At 42.1% G+C, this 23010-nt stretch overlaps 1 protein-coding gene across 6 annotated transcripts in view; it reads right to left on the bottom strand.

Moving 5' to 3' along the window:
- LOC110486139 (KAT8 regulatory NSL complex subunit 1) overlaps positions 1-23010 on the bottom strand; it is an 80308-nt gene that overhangs the window by 45155 nt on the left and 12143 nt on the right. Inside the window, exon 2 of one of the 6 annotated variants that reach the window (XM_036940778.1) lies at positions 3968-4069. The exons of 4 other annotated variants lie outside the window; for them this stretch is intronic. The gene's annotated coding sequence lies outside the window, so the exon portion shown is untranslated. The remainder of the gene's footprint in view (positions 1-3967; positions 4070-23010) is intronic. One more of the 6 variants, XM_036940779.1, reaches the window with a different exon arrangement.

Here is a 23010-nt window from a genome sequence, read left to right as displayed (position 1 = left end):
AAAGAAATACAATAATGTAGAGAATCACGTAGGCTTGTCTTATGCAATCGAGTAGCCTACGTCTTCATTACAAGGCAAAAGCAATGTCCCCATGTTTCATCTGCAAGCTAAATGCAAAGCATTTGCTGGGCTATCGACCCAGTACATCAAAAACCAGACATTCAAATTATTCCTACTTCCTAGATGTTCAATTCCTTTTTCCAATTTGACTCAAAACATATATGTTGCAATAGTGATCGTTTCTCAACGAGGGTGTTTTCTTAACAGTCACAAGTAAATGAGGAAATATTGACCTATCGATGTGTCGCTGAGCAGCTGCAATATTTTAAGCAACAGCACGAGCAAGCAGAAAGGCAAGAGGTTTCCCAAAAGAAACTGAAAATGCAAATGGCAACACCTTCAAAATAAGGCCAGCTGCTAAGAACTGACGAGGGGGGAGGGAAGTGTCATATTCATCCTAATCTTGTGATAATGTTTTACTCAAAATGCCTTGCATGTGACAGCCATGGATAGGCTGGGACAAGCTGGGACGAGGAGCTGCTGCAGTAGGGGGGTGGGGAGGTGTGAGGAAGCAAGTTGTTCCCCCTCTGGCCAACCACATCTTATTGACAGCAAAACACTGACAATCAATCGAAGCTGAATGACAGTCAGTGCAACCAATCAGACAGCTCTGCACGATTGGTAGGTGGGGAATGTTGAACAGCAATGCAGATCAGGGCATATCTCCTCACAAAATTGGGGGAAAATGTAAGGGAGAGAAAGAGTAAAAGTGGGGGACGGGAAGGCCCGAGTCATTTGAGTTTATCGAAAGCCATTTCTGGAAGCACTTTTCAGAAATGCTCTTTGGTGAGTTGTTTTCCTAAGGCTGTTCCCCCATGTTGCTGGTTGAGTGGGGAGACGGCTTAAGTAGTGAACAGATTCTAGAACATTCTGGAGGTGTATGTTTACCTGACATGCATGAGAGGTCAACTTAACCGTGCTAATCTGAACCCATCATCTGTGCTGCTGATACCATATGTTGAGGGTCAGGTGGGGATGGAAGGCCCCACTTTAACCTTTTTGGGATAGGGGGCAGCATTTTCACTTTTGGATGAATAGCGTGCCCAGAGTGAACGGCCGCCTACTCTGTCCCAGATGCTAATGCAGTGGGGCAAAAAGGTATTTAGTCAGCCACCAATTGCACAAGTTCTCCCACTTAAAAAGATGAGGCCTGTAATTTTCATCATAGGTACACCATGACAGACAAAATGAGGGAAAAAAATCCAGAAAATCACATTGTAAAATGTGTAATTAATTTATTTGCAACTTGCACAATTGGTGGCTGACTAAATACGTTTCCCCCCACTGTATATGCTTCTAAAACTGTTTGAATGATGTCTGTGAGTGTAACAGAACTCATATGGCAGGAGAAAACCTGAGAAAAATCCAACCAGAAAGTGGGAAATCTGAAGTTTGTAGTTTTTCAACTCAGCCCCCATTGAAGATATAGTGGGATATTAGTTATGTTTCACTTCCCAAGGCTTACACTAGATGTCAACAGTATTTAGAACCTGTTTTGAGGATTCTACTCTAAAGGAGGGGCTCATAAGGGCTCTTTGGTCTGGCAGAGTGCCACAGCCTCGGTCTGGCGCGCTCACGTGAAAGGTAGCTACGTTCCACTTCATTTGTACAGACAAAGGAATTGTCCGGTTGGAAGATTAATGACGTTTTATGTTAAAAACATCCTGAAGTTTGATTCCATACTTAGGTTGGCATGTTTGTACAGGCTGTAACGGAACTTTTGGTCCGACGTTCGGCGCGACCTGAATGCGCTTTTGGATTTGTTTACCAAACGAAGATATTTGGACATTACTGATGAACATTATCGAACAAATCAAAACATTTATGGTGGAACTGGGATTCCTGGGAGTGCATTCTGATGAAGATCATCAAAGGTAAGTGAATATTTAAAATTGTATTTCTGAGTAATGTTGACTGCCCAATATCTTTTTGGCTGCTTTGTTGTCAAAAGGCTGTACTCAGATTATTGCATGGTTTGCTTTCTCCATAAAGTTGTTTAAATAAATCTGACACAGCGGTTGCATTAACCTGTTAGATCTCTAGGGGCGCCATTTCATTTTTGGATAAAAAACGTTCCCGTTTTAAGCGCGATATTTTGTCACGAAAAGATGCTCGACTATGCATATTCTTGACAGTTTTTGAAAGAAAACACTCTGAAGTTTCAGAATCTGCAAAGATATTGTCTGTAAGTGCCCCAGAACTCATTCTACAGGCGAAACCAAGATGATGCATCAACCAGGAAATTAGCAGAATTTCTGAAGCTCTGTTTTCCATTGCCTCCTTATATGGCTGTGATTGCGCAAGGAATGAGCCTACACTTTCTGTCGTTCCCCCAAGGTCTTAGCAGCATTGTGACGTATTTGTAGGCATATCATTGGAAGATTGACCATAAGAGACTACATTTTCCAAGTGTCCGCCTGGTGTCCTGCGTGGAATTCGGTGCGCAATTGCCAGCTGCTTGTACTTTTCCATTTGATATAGGGGAGAAACCATGCGTCCAAGAACGATATATCAATGAAGAGATATGTGAAAAACACCTTGATGATTGATTCTAAACAACGTTTGCCATGTTTTCAGTCGATATTATGGAGTTCATTTGGAAAAAAGTTCGCGTTTTGAGGACTGAATTTTCGTTTTTTTTGGTAGCCAAATGTGATGTATAAAACGGAGCTATTTCTAATACACAAAGAATCTTTTTGGAAAAACTGAGCATCTGCTATCTAACTGAGAGTATCCTCATTGAAAACATCAGAAGTTCTTCAAAGGTAAATGATTTTATTTGAAGGCTTTTATGTTTTTGTTGAAATGTTGCGTGCTGGATGCTAACGCTAATGCTAACGCTAAATGCTACGCTAGCTAGCTACTTTTACAAAAATTATTGTTTTCCTATGGTTGAGAAGCATCTGAGATGACAGTGTTGTTTACAAAAGGCTAAGCTTGAGAGATGGCATATTTATTTCATTTCATTTGCGATTTTCATGAATAGTTAACGTTGCGTTATGGTAATGAGCTTGAGGCTGTAGTCACGATACCGGATCCGGGTTTGGGAGATCAGAGAGGTGAAGGAGAAGTTTATCTAAAAGTTCCATGTATAATAGTCGTATCTTTATCAATGTTTATTATGAGTATTTCTGTACATTGATGTGGCTCTCTGCAATATCACTGCATGTTTTAGAACTACTGAAAGTAACGCGCCAATGTAAACTCAGATTATTATTTTTTTAATATGAACTTTATCAAACAAAACATACATGTAGTGTGTAAAATGAAGTCCTATGAGTGTCATCTGATGAAGATCATCAAAGGTTAGTGATTCATTTTATCTCTATTTCTGCTTTTTGTGACTCCTCTTTGGCTGGAAAAAATGGCTGTGTTTTTCTGTGACTTGGTGGTGACCTAACATAATCGTTTGTGGTGCTTTAATCCTTTTTATATTCAGACACTGACTGGTTTAACGAGAATGGTATCTTTCAAATTGTGTAAAATACTTTTAATTATGAGTTTTCAATATGGCGCCCTGCACTTTCACTGGCTGTTGCGGGGGGGGGGGGGGTTCCGCTAGCTTGTGGAACGAGATTAAAAGGGGGGATGGAGTCACTCTCCAGTTGTGGACAGGGCCCCAGGTGTTTATTTTTGTATGGCCACCCACACACACACTAGTGGTGCACGGGTCACCCGCACCAGCCGGCAATTGCTAACCCATCCGCAACCGCCCAATTATACGTGACAAGTGAAAATCTGAGGCCTGTGGAGTAGTGGGGTGCAGGATTTAGATATGTTTCTGCTTATAATTTCCAACATTTTGGTAGGCCATGTTAGTCAGCTTGTCTATAATTAGATACATGTAGTTTATCTTCTGTCATTACACAGTATGTTGCCCTAGAATACTAAATAATCCATTGCTTACCAGAATATCATAAATCGATAGAGTGAATGCTTCAATCTAGTTGACGTCGGTAAAGTTCTCTGTCATCTCTGATTCTTCCACGGAGCAAAACCTTTTAGGGACCTGGGAGAAAATTAAAATGTCCAAATGACATCAGTTTGACCGATTGTAAGGAAACAGAAAGCTGTGAAAACAACCTAACATGTTTCTGATAAGATTTCAGTTCCTTTTGGATTTTGTGGTTGAAATACTATCAGCTTTATGATGCTGATAAACATAGAGACCGTCTGTAAAAGTGCTAACAGCCCATTTTCATTCTCTCAAGATGCTGAATGAAAGAAATCATATTTCTCCACTCCTGTTCCCAAGTCAAAATGTAGCCTACATTTGGGGTTTTATTTTACTGCAAGAAATGCCTTATTCTGCAGGAATTAATATTCAAGTCTATGTGAGAGGTTATAGACCAACAGTTGGTGTGCAGGTTTCAGTTTCCATTTATCCCATCTGAACAGTAGGCTACAACTCCCTTGTCGTGCCATAGGCCTAGTTGAAGTCCCTGTCTTGTGCCTGTTGAATTTGTATAGCACCTCACAATCACCACATACCCAAATCGTTCCCAGACATTACTTTTCTGTCCCGCCCCCCCTCTTATTTTCAACTCTCCATTTCACAGCTTCAATGTAGCCTATAGATATAAATTGCACAAGAATAATGCATTTATGGACTTAAGGTATTGTTTTCTCTTTATTCAACCCGCCAGCCATCCACCTTGCCCTTCCTCCACACAACATTTCACGACCGAGACACAGATGTAACAGCGGGGACTGCGGGTTATGAGTCAACCCAAGCATCTCTTTAAAGAGGAGTGTTACTGTAGCTTGGCATTTAGTCACGTCACACTAGAACCATGCAGCTGTGTCAAATATCAACTGAGACAATAGCCAGAGCCCAGAACCAATGAAAGAGCAGCACCTAGCAAGAGCAGGGCAGACATTAGGTCTATTTAAAGGTGAAGGAAATGATAGAAGATGTTTAATACACGCATGATTACCAAACACACACACTCTCTCTCTCGCTCTCTCTCTCTAGGGATGGGCATGGCTAATCAAATATCCGGATATCCGAACGGGTATTCGAACAATTGAGAGTATTCTATTTTTGGAGATAATTTTTAGGCCTATTTTAACAATGAAAAAGCTTCATCTAAATTATATTGTCCATGTTACATTGTTACACACAAGGACATACTATGACATTTGAAATGCTTAATTGAATAAAACAAAACTTTATAATGTAGTGTTTACTTAAGGCTCTTTGAGCTACTGCTGCCTCAGACGCAACGTGGTGTTGACAGTCATTGTTTACAGTTGTGCACTGTAAATGTAGCCGACAGTTCTGAGGACTCACAAAGTAATTGCTTTATTTTCAAGCTCATTTTCACTCTTATGGGCTATGGGTTGCATTTTACATTAAAATGTATTTTTATTATCATAGTGCATGAAGCCCTATGGTCAGCCCTGACAACGGTATGCTATTTTCCCAACTTCAAATAAAAATTAGCCTACAGGCACGCACACCAATGGTGAGTCCTCAAGACCTGCTGGCAGATCAAAAAAATAAAATACGACAAAAAATAAACTTGTCAGAATTTGTTTATTTTTTTAAACAAAATCAGTTCTATGATGGGGAACATCAGACTTCTCTTTCACCTTTGTTGTTAGCCTAGGCTACTCTTCGCCTAAAAACGTGCTGCTATAGCACCCTGGAAACACCTGCGCACTGTCTGAGATGTATTTATTACATTATGTTGCAAAACATTTCCCAGAAGGAAACAAACGTAACGAAGCGGGAAGGGACCTAGCCGAATTTATCCAATAGAAACTCATGTTTTGGCTAATTATTAGCTTATGATTACACCTCAGCTGTTTGCATCATTGTGAATGGTCAATTTTTTATATTGTGAATATCAGGAAAATAAATATTGATAGTATTTGAACAGTGAATTAAATCTCCTGCCCAAGTCACCCACAAAATTCAAATCAGTGCAGCCTGCTCTTTCTCTTCGCTAATGATGCGAGTGTGTGTTGCATGTAGAACATCCTAGCCTATTTAATGACGATAGGCCCTGTTTTACTAAAGTTACGAGGCAAGAAATTGCGAAATACAGCACACCATTGCGAGATACAACTTTGATTGCCGATAGATAGAAACAGAACCCTGCACTATGCCTATCTAAACAGTGCCCCTCCTCTCTCTCACAGTCCCTTGCTAGTTCACTTGTGTTCGTTTGTGTTCTCGGAAGTACAAGTAATCAGTCTCCTCCATTCCAAAAATACAAAATCTTAGGAGTCAATTCCACTGAATGTCTTGGTAAGTCACTGTATTTAACTAACTTTGAGGTACTTTTTTTTTTTTTAGGAGAGAGCGGTCTGCACAGGCAGCTCAAAATTATTTGATTGACAGTTCTGGTTGTCTAGAGATAGACATGAATTCAGCTTCAGATTACTTTACGGACAAGTAAAATGCCCTTCGTGTTGGCATTTAAAAAGCTGTAGTGCAACCTTACAAACAAACACGCCGCAGAGCTATCAAGTGTATATGTATAAAAACTGAGGTAGACATAATTTCATTGCCTGACCCTAGCGGTCATACATATGCAGTGCTTGACTTGGACTGGAATAGATGCCAGTACTGTTTATATTTAGGTACAGGAGCGCCACAATACTCTTGAGATAACATTCTTTAAAAGGTGCAGGAGCTCAAGCAGTTGAAAATGTGAAGTGCCAGTACTCGCCTCCGGTGAGCTCCTACCCAACTCAAGCACTGTACATGCATAAGAGGACCATTATTCTGCATTGTGAATTGGTGTGGAATTTTATGAATATTTCTTGAAATTTTAATGGAAAACTGATTTAAAAAAAATAGCAGTTGAAACTAGAGGTCGCCAGATTAATCGGAATGGCCGATTAATTAGGGCCGATTTCAAGTTTTCATAACAATCGGAAATTGGTATTTTTGGGCGGCGATTAATTTTTTAAAATAATAATTAATAACTGACCTGCCTAGTTAAATAAAGGTAAGAACACATTCTTATTCTCAATGACGGCCTAGGAGCGGTGGGTTAACTGTCTTGTTCAGGGGCAGAACGACAGATTTACACCATGTCAGCTCGGGGGATCCAATCTTCCAACCTTACAGTTAACTCGTCCAACGCAATAACGACCTGCCTCTCTCTCGTTGCACTCCACAAGGAGACTGCCTGTTACGCGAATGCAGTTAGCCAAGGTAAGTTGCTAGCTAGCATTAAACTTTTCTTACAAAAAACAATCAATCATAATCACTAGTTAACAACACATGGTTAATGATATTACTAGATATTATCTAGCGTGGACTGCGTTGCATATAATCTGACTGAGCATACAAGTATCTAAGTATCTGACTGACCGGTGGTAGGCAGAAGCAGGCGCGTAAACATTAATTCAAACAGCACTTTCGTGCGTTTTGCCAGCAGCTCTTCGTTGTGCGTCAAGCATTGCGCTGTTTATGACTTCAAGCCTATCAACTCCCGAGATGAGGCTGGTGTAACCGAAGTGAAATGGCTAGCTAGTTAGCGCGCGCTAATAGTGTTTCAAACATCACTCGCTCTGAGCCTTCTAGTAGTTGTTCCCCTAGCTCTGCATGGGTAACACTGCTTCGATGGTGGCTGTTGTCGTTGTGTTGCTGGTTCGAGCCCAGGGAGGAGCGAGGAGAGGGACGGAAGCTATACTGTTACACTGGCAATACTAAAGTGCCTATAAGAACATCCAATAGTCAAAGGTTAATGAAATACAAATGGGATAGAGGGAAATAGTCCTATAAATCCAATAATAACTACAACCTAAAACTTATTACCTGGGAGAAGTTTTAAATTAAAAATAATAAAAATCGGCATCGGCTTTTTTGGTCCTCCAATAATCGGTATCGGCGTTGAAAAAAATCATAATCGGTCGACCTCTAGTTGAAACATTAAGCAAAATATTAAATTTGTCACATCGCTAGTCAGATCCTTGCTCTGTAAAGTGGTTCCTTCTAAATATGTCCAGGCACACAAACTCAAGAAACATTTACAGTGAAACTCAAAGGATATGCACCGACTGGCACCCTATTTCCTAATGGGTCCTGGTCAAAAGCAGTGCACTGTATAGGGAGTAGGGTACCATTTGGGACCCAGACACAGCCTGTCTGCCTAAAGGAGAAGCTGTGTGTAGGGAGGAGCTAACCCAGCCTCCTGCTAGTAGCACATTACTAATACAGCAGCCAGGTTCAATCTCAGTTCACCAAACCTCAATCAAATAATCCACTACAGCAGAAAACAAGTAGGCTACGGTACAACCCCTCCCTGTTCAATGTATGTGTTCACAATTCCCTAGTAAACGGACGGACGGGGGACGGGGGGAGTGAATGACAGTTTGATTCAAGTAGGACTATATAAATTGAATGTCCTTAGCAAAATTAAGATGCAAATATGGCCCGAGTTACATAGGCTAAGATGAATCTGGTTTGTCCTAAAACTGTGTGACAAGAACAGCTTGGTATGTAGTCTACCAGAGCTGCCAGTTACCTCTTGTATCAGCTACTGCAGCCCAGGGTTTCTTAATGGGTGCTTTCCCAAGTGTCTCTACATAGAAAAGCCTTTCATCAACTTAAGCCTTTGAGAGGCAGCAGGGAGGGACAGAAATTAGGGAGTTAGGCTGTCTGGGGAAGTCCCGTCCTACACTCTCCAAATGAGGTTATAGTTTGGATGTAATCATGATGGAAAGTGAACACCATTTTAAAATAATTGTATGTTGACCAACCTTGACACACACGCACTTGCTCGCACGCGCGCACACACGTACGTACACTGAAACAACTTCGCTCAGCTATCGCTCAGCGTCACACTCATAATAACCCAGGAGAGTAAAGATCCAGTGAGGGTTTGGAACGTAAGGTGACCTCCCTTGGGCTGTTGTGTCAGAAAGTGAGATCAGACTGTGGCAATGACTCAGCACTACCTCACTCTACACAAGTAGACTACAGAGAACATTCTGGAGGATGTTTGATGCAGCCAGGGTCAAAAGTAATGCACTATGGCCTATACTACAGACACAGGGTTCCAGTTCAGACGTAGACCAGGTTTAGGGAGGAGGAACAGAGCAGTCATACACCACTGCTTCCAGACACCTCTAGAATGTTTATTCACAAGGTGATGTCATAGAGCAGGAGAGAGAGAGAAACCACGAAACATTCATAGCACACATTTACTCGTGACTTAGGCTACTTCCTTTGAATACAGTATAGCATGTTTTTAACCTCTGGACATTTCCATGTAAAAAAAGGCCCCATGAGCCCCAACATGTGAAGTTCATGTCAAATCTGGTGCCAAATGAAAGCTAGGAGTCTGCATTTTTGAGAAATGAAGGCATACATAACTTTAACCATTTTCCATCCTCAAAATTAGGAATAATCAAAGGCTTTGATTACTGGTCAAACAGACGGAAAAGTCTTAAAATGCATTTGAAATATATCAAAACATAATAATGCATAAGTAAAGACACTGCCAACTAATATCAACACATATTTTGTTTAATAAACATTGGCCTGTGCCTTAATTCTGTTACCAAAATCCCACATATCTTTAAGATATTTTCTAATTTCTCTCACTATTGAGGGAGGATAATGAAAGTTCACAGAAGTAACCAGGTAGAAACCATATCTATTTGGTTTCTTAATTATTAAGTGATTAAAACTTGAATTTAACCAAATTGGTAACAGAATTTCCTTAAACTCAGTAAAGGAATTACTGCAATTGAATTGGCTACAATGAGAAATCAGTAGTCACAAACCAGTCTTCCCTTCCATTGGCATATTATTATGTTAAACGTTGGTGGTCGAAGCTGGCTCTCTCCCTCTCGCAAATACAATCAAAAGTGAACTAAACAATCAAAAATTAACAGTAAACTCAAAGGTTTCAAAAGGAAGACATTTCAAAATGTCATATGGCTTTGTATAGTGTTATAACGGGCAAATAGTTAATGTATAAAAAGGGAAAATAAACACAAATATAGGTTGTATTTACAATGGTGTTTGTTCTTCACTGGTTGCCCTTTTCTTGTAGCAACAGGTGACAAAATCTTGCTGCTGTGATGGCACACTGCGGTATTTCACCCAATATATATGGACGTTTATCAACATTTGATTTGTTTTCTAAATCTTTGTGGGTCTGTGTAATCAAGGGAAATATGTCTCTCTTTCCTTAAATTTTGGGTCAGTTACCGTGGTCAGGTATTCTGCCACTGTGTACTCTCTTTCAGGGCCAAATATCATTCCAGTTTGGAAAGAATTTAACAGAAAACAGAGTAATGTGTCAAGTAATTATCTTTTTGTTTTCTCATGATTTGGTTGGGTCTAATTGTGTTGCTGTTGCTGTCCTGGGGCTCTTTTTGTGAACAGAGCCCCATGACCCACTTGCTTAGGGGATTCTTCTCTAGGGTAATCTCTCTGTAGGAGATGGCTTTGTTATGGAAGGCTTTTGAATCGCTTCCTTTCAAGTTGTTGTAGAATTTAAACGGCTATTTTCTGGAGTTTGATCATTATTGGGTATCGGCCTACTTCTGCTCTGCATGCATTATTTGTCGATGTACGTTGTACACACTTATTTTCCACCATAATTTGCAAATAAATTAATAAATCCTACAATGTGATTTTCTGGATTTTTTCCTTCTCATTTTGTCTGTCATAGTTGAAGTGTACCTATGATGAAAATTACAGGCCTCCCATCTTTTTTAAGTGGGAGAACTTGCACAATTGGTGGCTGACTAAATACTTTTTTGCCCCACTGTATTTTTAGACAGATCCTAATTGGGATGTCAAATTTACGTTCCTTTTGATGGCGTAGAAGGCCCTTCTTACCTTGTCTCAGATCGTTCACAGCTTTGTGAAAGTTACCGGTGGTGCTGATGTTTAGGCCTAGGTGGGTGTAGTTTGTGTGCTCAAGGACAACGGTGCCTAGACGGAATTGTTATTTGTGGTCCTGGCAACTGGACCTTTTTTTTTGGAACACCATTATTTTTTGTCTTGCTGAGATTTACTGTCCGGGCCCAAGTCTGACAGAAGATCTAGGTGCTGCTGTAGGCACTCTTTGGTGTCTCGCTCACACACATACACAAGCTCCCTCTCTTTCCATTTATTGTAACCCGCATCTAAGCATCAACCAACACCGGACGTCAATGGAAGTTGAAAAGTGAATGAAATTTGGTCAGTCGGCCATGGCCTTGATTTCAACGTCCAAAGAATACGTTTTTGACAAGATCTGGGCCGGCATTCATTTCAACGTCCAACAATGTTTATTTTTGGTCCAGTCCGGCCTTGATTTGGCCCATACATAGACATCCATGATTGGTTCAAATCTAAACCAATCATAGACGTTTATGTTTTACACGTGTTAAGAGCACCGTACAGTAAATATCTTTTTTAAAAGTGGAGTATAGTTCAGTACAGTCCTGTATGGAACAGTACTCTAGAGTTGAGTATACTATAATTTACTGCATTGTACTAATCCATTAACGGCAAGAAATTGGAATTCATTGCCCATGACAATCAACCGTTCTCTGTCGTGGATGATGTTGACTTTCGCCAACTGGTCCAGCACCATGATCCCCAGTACACACAACCAAGTAGGGCGGTATTTTTCAGATGTTGCCCTACCGGATGTTACACAGTATTGTTGAAACGCATATCCATGAGCGTCACTGCTATTAGCTTCACAACTGACATTTGGGCCAGCCATGTCAGCCCCATGTGCATGCGGAGTCTGACAGTACAGTGGGTTGACGAGGATTTTGTACTGAGGAAAGCCGTATAGAATGTGCTGGTTCTCACACCGCTGCTGCCATGTCAATGGCATTTGAGAACATGTTTGAAACATGAACACACTCCTAGCTCCATTCAAACAACTGACTCGAGAAATAAGCTCACCAGCTGCGTCTGCAGCAGACATCATACCCTCCGTCATGGCATTGAAACGCCTGCTCAACAAAACTGCCGGCACAGACCGTCGGGTTAAAACTTGCAAAAGTACTCTACTAGAGGCTCTGAACAAGCGAGTCGGTGGTATTCTCTCTGAGCCTCTTTACTGTGTCACCACCATGCTTGATGCTAGGTACAAGGACCGCTAATTTGACGCAGACAAGAAACAGGGTTTACGTGAAATGTTACAGACACAGATGGACAAGATGGAAACGGACACAGTGACAGTTGGCACCGAGGAAGAGGACCCACGACAGAAGAAGCAACAGACAGAGATGAAACTTCACTGCTTGGCATGTATGAGGAAATCCTGGGCGAAAATTAAATGACTGAACCATGAAACAGCACAGCAAGTGAAACAAAAATATTTTGGTCAGTGTGTGTGTTTCAACTATTTAACTGTACTATAATGCCACTCAAATTCTAAATATTAGTTATCGCTATCGTGTTTTTTGGCAAGGAAAATATTGGATATCGGCCAAAAATGTCATATAGGTGCATCCCTACTCCTCACCGTTGAATTTGACACATTTATTCTGCCTATACAACCAGGCAAGCAAGAGTGGCTCTCTAACACACATGCGGTGATACAAACAAATTCACATTCTCATGGATGACCCTGAGCCATATTGCTCGCCGGGCATGGCGGTGTGGAGCCGAGCGTTGGAAACAGGACTCCTGTTACAGAGCCCTTTAAGACCAACCCTCCCAGTCTAACCAGTTGCAGGCATATAAGAAGCTCCACCCAGCCAGCGATACCCTGTCCAACCAACCGCAGGCTCCGTTTAGGCACAAATTTCACACAATCACCTTATTCCGATGAGGCCCATCTCACCTAGTCATGATGCATATTCTACGCCCATCACCCTATTATGCACAGAAGTAATTAAATTAGGTTCATCTTCGGTGGAGGCAGCCTTCGCAGGGTTAGCACCAGTAAAACCTGAAATGGATCAACCTCCAGTACAGAGGGAAAAATGTAGGCTGTGCTAAAAAAGGTTAAAATTAGGAAAACGGGCTAGTAATTTTGTCATAACACAATATACGGTACTTACCATTTATGATGGTTAAGCATAAAGACCTAGGCCTAATGTTGGTCAAAAACATGCTAAGTATGTCACAGGAAGGCCAAAAAGATAATCAAGGACATCAACCACCCGAGCCACTGCCTGTTCACCCCGCCATCATCCAGAAGATGAGGTCAGTACAGGTGCATCAAAGCTGGGGCCGAGAGACTGACAAGCAGCTTCTATCTCAAGGCCATCAGACTGTTAAACAGCCATCACTAAATCAAATCAAAAATCACATTTTATTTGTCACATACACATGGTTAGCAGATGTTAATGCGAGTGTAGCGAAATGCTTGTGCTTCTAGTTCCGACAATGCAGTAATAACCAACAAGTAATCTAACTAACAATAACAAAACTACTGTCTTATACACAGTGTAAGGGGATAAAGAATATGTACATAAGGATATATGAATGAGTGATGGTACAGAGCAGCATAGGCAGGATACATTAGATGGTATCGAGTACAGTATATACATGAGGTGAGTATGTAAACAAAGTGGCATAGTTAAAGTGGCTAGTGATACATGTATTACATAAGGATGCAGTCGATGATATAGAGTACAGTATATACGTATGCATATGAGATGAATAATGTAGGGTAAGTAACATTATATAAGGTAGCATTGTTTAAAGTGGCTAGTGATATATTTACATCATTTCCCATCAATTCCCATTATTAGTGGCTGGAGTTGAGTCAGTGTCAGTGTCAGTGTGTTGGCAGCAGCCACTCAATGTTAGTGGTGGCTGTTTAACAGTCTGATGGCCTTGAGATAGAAGCTGTTTTTCAGTCTCTCGGTCCCAGCTTTGATGCACCTGTACTGACCTCGCCTTCTGGATGATAGCGGGGTGAACAGGCAGTGGCTCGGGTGGTTGATGTCCTTGATGATTTATGGCATTCCTGTAACATCGGGTGGTGTAGGTGTCCTGGAGGGCAGGTAGTTTGCCCCCGGTGATAGTTTGCCCCCGGTGATGCGTTGTGCAGACCTCACTACCCTCTGGAGAGCCTTACGGTTGTGGGCGGAGCAGTTGCCGTATCAGGCGGTGATACAGCCCGCCAGGATGCTCTCGATTGTGCATCTGTAGAAGTTTGTGAGTGCTTTTGGTGACAAACCAAATTTCTTCAGCCTCCTGAGGTTGAAGAGGCGCTGCTGCGCCTTCTTCACGATGCTGTCTGTGTGAGTGGACCAATTCAGTTTGTCTGTGATGTGTATGCCGAGGAACTTAAAACGTGCTACCCTCTCCACTACTGTTCCATCGATGTGGATAGGGGGGTGTTCCCTCTGCTGTTTCCTGAAGTCCACAATCATCTCCTTAGTTTTGTTGACGTTGAGTGTGAGGTTATTTTCCTGACACCACACTCCGAGGGCCCTCACCTCCTCCCTGTAGGCCGTCTCGTCGTTGTTGGTAATCAAGCCTACCACTGTTGTGTCGTCCGCAAACTTGATGATTGAGTTGGAGGCGTGCGAGGCCACGCAGTCGTGGGTGAACAGGGAGTACAGGAGAGGGCTCAGAACGCACCCTTGTGGGGCCCCAGTGTTGAGGATCAGCGGGGTGGCGATGTTGTTGCCTACCCTCACCACCTGGGGGCGGCCCGTCAGGAAGTCCAGTACCCAGTTGCACAGGGCGGGGTCGAGACCCAGGGTCTCGAGCTTGATGACGAGCTTGGAGGGTACTATGGTGTTGAATGCCGAGCTGTAGTCGATGAACAGCATTCTCACATAGGTATTCCTCTTGTCCAGATGGGTTAGGGCAGTGTGCAGTGTGGTTGAGATTGCATCGTCTGTGGACCTATTTGGGCGGTAAGCAAATTGGAGTGGGTCTAGGGTGGAGGTGATATGGTCCTTGACTAGTCTCTCAAAGCACTTCATGATGACGGAAGTGAGTGCTACGGGGCGGTAGTCGTTTAGCTCAGTTACCTTAGCTTTCTTGGGAACAGGAACAATGGTGGCCCTCTTGAAGCATGTGGGAACAGCAGACTGGTATAGGGATTGATTGAATATGTCCGTAAACACACCGGCCAGCTGGTCTGCGCATGCTTTGAGGGCGCGACTGGGGATGCCGTCTGGGCCTGCAGCCTTGCGAGGGTTAACACGTTTAAATGTCTTACTCACCTCGGCTACAGTGAAGGAGAGTCCGCATGTTTTCGTTGAAGGCCGTGTCAGTGGCACTGTATTGTCCTCAAAGCGGGCAAAAAAGTTATTTAGTCTGCCTGGGAGCAGGACATCCTGGTCCGTGACTGGGCTGGATTTCTTCTTGTAGTCCGTGATTGACTGTAGACCCTGCCACATGCCTCTTGTGTCTGAGCCGTTGAATTGAGATTCTACTTTGTCTCTGTACTGACCCTTAGCTTGTTTGATAGCCTTGCGGAGGGAATAGCTGCACTGTTTGTATTCGGTCATGTTACCAGTCACCTTGCCCTGATTAAAAGCAGTGGTTCGCGCTTTCAGTTTCACGCGAATGCTGCCATCAATCCACGGTTTCTGGTTAGGGAATGTTTTAATCGTTGCTATGGGAACGACATCTTCAACGCACGTTCTAATGAACTCGCACACCGAATCAGCGTATTCGTCAATGTTGTTATCTGACGCAATACGAAACATGTCCCAGTCCACGTGATGGAAGCAGTCTTGGAGTGTGGAGTCAGCTTGGTCGGACCAGCGTTGGACAGACCTCAGCGTGGGAGCCTCTTGTTTTAGTTCCTGTCTGTAGGCAGGGATCAACAAAATGGAGTCGGGGTCAGCTTTTCCGAAAGGAGGGCGGGGCAGGGCCTTATATGCGTCGCGGAAGTTAGAGTAACAATGATCCAAGGTTTTTCCACCCCTGGTTGCGCAATCGATATGCTGATAAAATTTAGGGAGTCTTGTTTTCAGATTAGCTTTGTTAAAATCCCCAGCTACAATGAATGCAGCCTCCGGATAAATGGATTCCAGTTTGCAAAGAGTCAAATAAAGTTTGTTCAGAGCCATCGGCGTGTCTGCTTGGGGGGGGGGGGGGGATATATACTGCTGTGATTATAATCGAAGAGAATTCTCTTGGTAGATAATGCAGTCTACATTTGATTGTGAGGAATTCTAAAATCAGGTGAACAGAAGGATTTGAGTTCCTGTATGTTTCTTTCATCACACCATGTCTCGTTAGCCATAAGGCATACGCCCCCGCCCCTCTTCTTACCAGAAAGATGTTTGTTTCTGTCGGCGCGATGCGTGGAGAAACCCGCTGGCTGCACCGCCTCGGATAGCGTCTCTCCAGTGAGCCATGTTTCCGTGAAGCAAAGAACGTTACAGTCTCTGATGTCCCTCTGGAATGCTACCCTTGCTCGGATTTCATCAACCTTGTTGTCAAGAGACTGGACATTGGCGAGAAGAATGCTAGGGAGTGGTGCACGATGTGCCCGTCTCCGGAGTCTGACCAGAAGACCGCCTCGTTTCCCTCTTTTTCGGAGTCGTTTTTTTGGGTCGCTGCATGGGATCCATTCCGTTGTCCTGGGTGAAAGGCAGAACACAGGATCCGCGTCACGAAAAACATATTCTTGGTCGTACTGATGGTGAGTTGACGCTGATCTTATATTCAGTAGTTCTTCTCGACTGTATGTAATGAAACCTAAGATGACCTGGGGTACTAATGTAAGAAATAACACGTAAGAAAACAAAACACTGCATAGTTTCCTAGGAACGCGAAGCGAGGCGGCCATCTCTGTCGGCGCCGGAAGTCAATAGCACATTAGAGGCTGCTGCCAAAAGGCATAGACTAGGAATCACTGGCAACTTTAAGGAATGGAACACTCGTCACTTTAGTAATGTTTACATATCTTGCACTACTCATCTCATATGAGTATACAGTATTCAATAGTATTCTACGGTATCTTAGTCACTTAATGTTTATATATCTGGCATTACTCATGTCATGTGTATATACTGTTTTCTATACGATATCTTCATTCGTTCCGCTCTGACATCGCTCGTCCATATGTATATAGTCTTAATTCATTCCTACATAGATGTGTGAATATGTTGTATAATTTCTTAGATATTAATTGTTAGATATTACTGCACAGTCGGGAGCTAGAAGCACACACATTTGGCTACACCCACAAAAAAATCTGCTAATCACGTGTATGTGACTTATTAAATTTGATTTGAAATAGGGTCTATCGGTAAGAATTATATATACAGTTGAAATTGGAAGCATACAGTAAAAATTCCCTGTCTTAGGTCAGTTTGGATCACCACTTTATTTTAAGATTGTGAAATAATAGTAGAGAACATTTATTTCAGCTTTTATTTATTTCATCACATTCCCAGTGGGTCAGAAGTTAACATACACTCAATTAGTATTTGGTAGCATTGCCTTTAAATTGTTTAACTTGGGTCAAAAGTTTTAGGTAGCCTACCACAAGTGTCCCACAATATGTTGGGTGAATTTTGGCCCATTCCTCCTTACAGAGCTGGTGTAACTGAGTCAGGTTTGTAGGCCGCCTTGCTCGCACACACTCTCAGTTCTGCCCACAAATTCTCCATAGGATTGAGGTCAGGGCTTTGTGATGGCCACTCCAATACCTTGACTTTGTTGTTCTTAAGCCATTTTTCCACAACTTTGGAAGTATGCTTGGGGTCATTGTCCGTTTGGAAGACCCATTTGCGACCAAGCTTTAACTTCCTGACTGATGTATTGAGATGTTGCCATCTATTTTGTGAAGTGCACCAGTCCCTCCTGCAGCAAATTACCCCCACAACATGATGCTGCCACCCCCGTGATTCACGGTTGGGCTGGTGTTCTTCGGCTTGCAAGCACCCCCCTTTTTCCTTCAAACACAACGATGGTCATTATGACCAAACAGTTCTATTTTTGTGTCATCAGACCAGAGGACATTTCTCCAAAAAAGTACGATCTTCGTCCCCATGTGCAGTTGCAAACCATTGTCTGGCATTTTTATGGCGGTTTTGGAGCAGTGGCTTCTTCCTTGCTGAGCGACCTTTCAGTTTATGGCAATATAGGACTCATTTTACTGTGGATATAGATACTTTTGTACTTGCTTCCTCCAGCATCTTCACAAGGTCCTTTGCTGCTGTTCTGGGATTACGTTGCACTTTTCGCACCAAAGTACGTTAATCTCTAGGAGACCGAACGCGTCTCCTTCCTGAGCGGTATGACGGCTACGTGGTCCCATGGTGTTTATACTTGAATACTATTGTCTTGGCTGATTTTTTTTGATTTTCCCATGATGTCAAGCAAATAGGCACTGAGTTTAAAGGTAGGCCTTGAAATACAGGTACACCTCCAAATGACTCAAATTATGTCACTTAGCCTACCAGAAGCTTCTAAAGCCATGACATCGTTTTCTGCAATTTTCCAAGCTGTTTAAAGGTTCAGTCACCTTAGTGTATGTAAACTTCTGACCCACTGGAGTTGAGATACAGTGAGTAAAATGAAATAATCTGTCTGTAAACAATTGTTGGATAAAAAACCTGTGTCATGCACAAAGTAGATGTCCTAACCGACTTGCCAAAACTAGTTTTGTGTGGAGTGGTTGAAAATGAGATAATGATTCCAACCTAAGTGTATGTAAACTTCCAACTTCAACTATATATATATATATATATATATATATATATATATACACATACACACACAGTGCCTTGCGAAAGTATTCGCCCCCCTTGAACTTTGCGACCTTTTGCCACATTTCAGGCTTCAAACATAAAGATATAAAACTATTTTTTGTGAAGAATCAACAACAAGTGGGACACAATCATGAAGTGGAACGACATTTATTGGATATTTCAAACTTTTTTAACATATCAAAAACTGAAAAATTGGGCGTGCAAAATTATTCAGCCCCTTTACTTTCAGTGCAGCAAACTCTCTCCATAAGTTCAGTGAGGATCTCTGAATGATCCAATGTTGACCTAAATGACTAATGATGATAAATACAATCCACCTGTGTGTAATCAAGTCTCCGTATAAATGCACCTGCACTGTGATAGTCTCAGAGGTCTGTTAAAAGCGCAGAGAGCATCATGAAGAACAAGGAACACACCGGGCAGGTCCGAGATACTGTTGTGAAGAAGTTTTTAAAGCCGGATTTGGATACAAAAAGATTTCCCAAGCTTTAAACATCCCAAGGAGCACTGTGCAAGCAATAATATTGAAATGGAAGGAGTATCAGACCACTGCAAATCTACCAAGACCTGGCCGTCCCTCTAAACTTTCAGCTCATACAAGGAGAAGACTGATCAGAGATGCAGCCAAGAGGCCCATGATCACTCTGGATGAACTGCAGAGATCGACAGCTGAGGTGGGAGACTCTGTCCATATGACAACAATCAGTCTTATATTGCACAAATCTGGCCTTTATGGAAGAGTGGCAAGAAGAAAGCCATTTCTTAAAGATATCCATAAAAAGTGTTGTTTAAAGTTTGCCACAAGCCACCTGGGAGACACACCAAACATGTGGAAGAAGGTGCTCTGGTCAGATGAAACCAAAATTGAACTTTTTGGCAACAATGCAAAACGTTATGTTTGGCATAAAAGCAGCATCATGGTTTGGGCCTGCTTTTCTTCAGCAGGGACAGGGAAGATGGTTAAAATTGATGGGAAGATGGATGGAGCCAAATACAGGACCATTCTGGAAGAAAACCTGATGGAGTCTGCAAAAGACCTGAGACTGGGACGGAGATTTGTCTTCCAACAAGACAATGATCCAAAACATAAAGCAAAATCTACAATGGAATGGTTCAAAAATAAACATATCCAGGTGTTAGAATGGCCAAGTCAAAGTCCAGACCTGAATCCAATCAAGAATCTGTGGAAAGAACTGAAAACTGCTGTTCACAAATGCTCTCCATCCAACCTCACTGAGCTCAAGCTGTTTTGCAAGGAGGAATGGGAGAAAATGTCAGTCTCTCGATGTGCAAAACTGATAGAGACATACCCCAAGCAACTTACAGCTGTAATCGCAGCAAAAGGTGGCGCTACAAAGTATTAACTTAAGGGGGCTGAATAATTTTGCACGCCCAATTTTTCAGTTTTTGATTTGTTAAAAAAGTTTGAAATGACTAATAAATGTCGTTCCACTTCATGATTGTGTCCCACTTGTTGTTGATTCTTCATAAAAAAATACAGTTCTATATCTTTATGTTTGAAAACTGAAATGTGGCAAAAGTTTGCAAAGTTCAAGGGGGGCGAATACTTTCGCAAGGCACTGTATATATATATATATATATATATACACACACTTCATTTTTACAACAAAACAATATCCTACCTATTGACTGAGAAACATCAATGACTCTCCCTCACCTGGTCTAGTACCAGGTAAATCCATCAGACTCTGCAGCTACTCGGATTGCAGCTGAAGGTCATAACCTTTCTCTATGCCATCCGTGGGAACCATCCACAGACTCACATTAAACCCAGCCCTTGAATGCGATAAGGATTTCTCCAGCATGCAGCAGTTAATGTGTCCGGATCAAAGTTCCCATGCTACACTGATAATGACTGTGTGTGTGTGTGTGGAGCAGTTCAGCTGTTGGAAGCTCATGGAGCGATGCGCAATGCTAAAACCTGCTCTGCGGTCAAGAAAGAAAGTAAACTCCCGCTCCAAATCCACACCATTCATTAAAATCACAATTTAACCAACACCCATCTATTTTTGTGACTACCTGGGCCTACCAATTGGTTTAAATATCGAAACCAAACCATACAGATTTGAATTAAAAGTATTTGAATAAACCTGAAATGGTGACTGTAAGAAGCGAACATCATTTCAGATTAAACAGCATATAAAAACACTAAATAGGTCAGGAACCAGACAGAGAGCCTAAGGAAGAACAAAAAGGAAGTATTTAAATCATTAGGCTGGACAAAGTTCAACTACTGTTTAACGGATGCCCAGCCTCACTTTTCTCCACACACAGGGAAAAACATTAAATAAAACTGATGTTCTTTTTTGGCCAATATACGCGGCTATTTGTTTATAATGCACTGTCCGCTCTCCCTTGAGGCTTTCCAAAGTTGATGCCCAAGAGACCAAACAGCCTCAGATCACACGCTCAGATCATGTTCGAGCCTTGGATTGGACAGTGAAACACACACACGCTCGCACCTGCACGCAATGTGCAGTCATGGCTGAAGCCAGCGCAAATTCCAACTGTTTGTGTCCAGGTTAAACCGGGGACATCCCTCATCAAATTCATGGCATTGCATAATTTTCAGATCTATCAGAAGCGATGAATAGACAAAACAACAATGTAATTTATAGGGATGCACGAAATAATCGGTGAACATATCGGAATCAGACGATATTAGCTAATAATGCCAACATTAGTATCGGCCGATGTCTAGATTAATGCCGATGTACAAAACCGATGTCAAAGCTTACGTGCATACCTATATACAGTGGGGCAAAAAAGGATTTAGTCAGCCACCAATTGTGCAAGTTCTCCCACTTAAAATGATGAGGCCTGTAATTTTCATCATAGGAACACTTCAACTATGACAGACAAAATGAGAGAAAAAAATCCAGAAAATCACATTGTAGGATTTTTAATGAATTTATTTGCAAATGATGGTGGAAAATAAGTATTTGGTCAATAACAAATGTTTCTCAATACTTTGTTATATACCCTTTGTTGGCAATGACAGAGGTCAAACGTTTTCTGTAATCTTCACAAGGTTTTGACACACTGTTGCTGGTATTTTGGCCCATTCCTCCATGCAGATCTCCTCTAGAGCAGTGATGTTTTGGGGCTGTTGCTGGGCAACACAGACTTTCAACTCCCTCCAAAGAGTTTCTACGGGGTTGAGATCTGGAGACTGGCTAGGCCACTCCAGGACCTTGAAATGCTTCTTACGAAGCCACTCCTTCGTTGCCCGGGCGGTGTGTTTGGGATCATTGTCATGCTGAAAGACCCAGCCACATTTCATCTTCAATGCCCTTGCTGATGGAAGGAGGTTTTCACTCAAAATCTCACGATACATGGCCCCATTCATTCTTTCCTTTACACGGATCAGTCGTCCTGGTCCCTTTCCAGAAAAACAGCCCCAAAGCATGATGTTTCCACCCCCATACTTCACAGTAGGTATGGTGTTCTTTGGATGCAACTCAGCATTCTTTGTCCTCCAAACACGATGAGTTGAGTTTTTACCAAAAAGTTATATTTTGGTTTCATCTGACCATATGACATTCTCCCAATCTTCTTCTGGATCATCCAAATGTTCCTAGCAAACTTCAGACGGGCCTGGACATGTACTGGCTTAAGCAGGGGGACACGTCTGGCACTGCAGGATTTGAGTCCCTGGCGGCGTAGTGTGTTACTGATGGTTACTGATGAGCCAGAAATCTTGCTTCTTTGTAGGTGACCAAATACGTATTTTCCACCATAATTTGCAAATAAATTAATTAAAAATCCTACAATGTGATTTTCTGGATTTTTCCCCCTCATTTTGTCTGTCATAGTTGAAGTGTACATATGATGAAAATGACAGGCCTCATCTTTTTAAGTGGGAGAACTTGCACAATTGGTGGCTGACCAAAAACTTTTTTGCCCCACTGTAACATGATGTAATGACGCCATGTAAAAATGTTGTGCTACAAGTGCTGCACAGCATTCCTAACCTAGCCCACAATGTCTGCTATGTGGATTTAGCAGTAAACAAGTTGAGCAGTCATTTGAAACAGTAAGAAAATTTCAGCAAGACAATTCAAAGGAGAAATCCATCAAAGCCAAGATAATGGAATTCATTGCCCTTGACAATCAACTGTTCTCTGTCATGGGTGATGTTGGCTTTCGCCAACTGGTCGAGCACCGGTACACATTACCAAGTGTGCTATTTTTCAGATGTTGCCCTGCCGGAGTTACACAGTAATAGCGTCACTGCTATTCCCGACATGCTTACTATGGAACGCCGTTTGGGTCTTTGCGTGTCAATAAAGATACAGTAGCACT

Source organism: Oncorhynchus mykiss, chromosome 13 (assembly GCF_013265735.2).
Source record: "Oncorhynchus mykiss isolate Arlee chromosome 13, USDA_OmykA_1.1, whole genome shotgun sequence".
In the NCBI taxonomy this organism is placed as follows: Eukaryota; Metazoa; Chordata; class Actinopteri; order Salmoniformes; family Salmonidae; genus Oncorhynchus; species Oncorhynchus mykiss.
The sequence above is the reverse complement of the archived record's forward strand: the minus strand, read 5'-3'. Positions and strand labels throughout refer to the sequence as shown.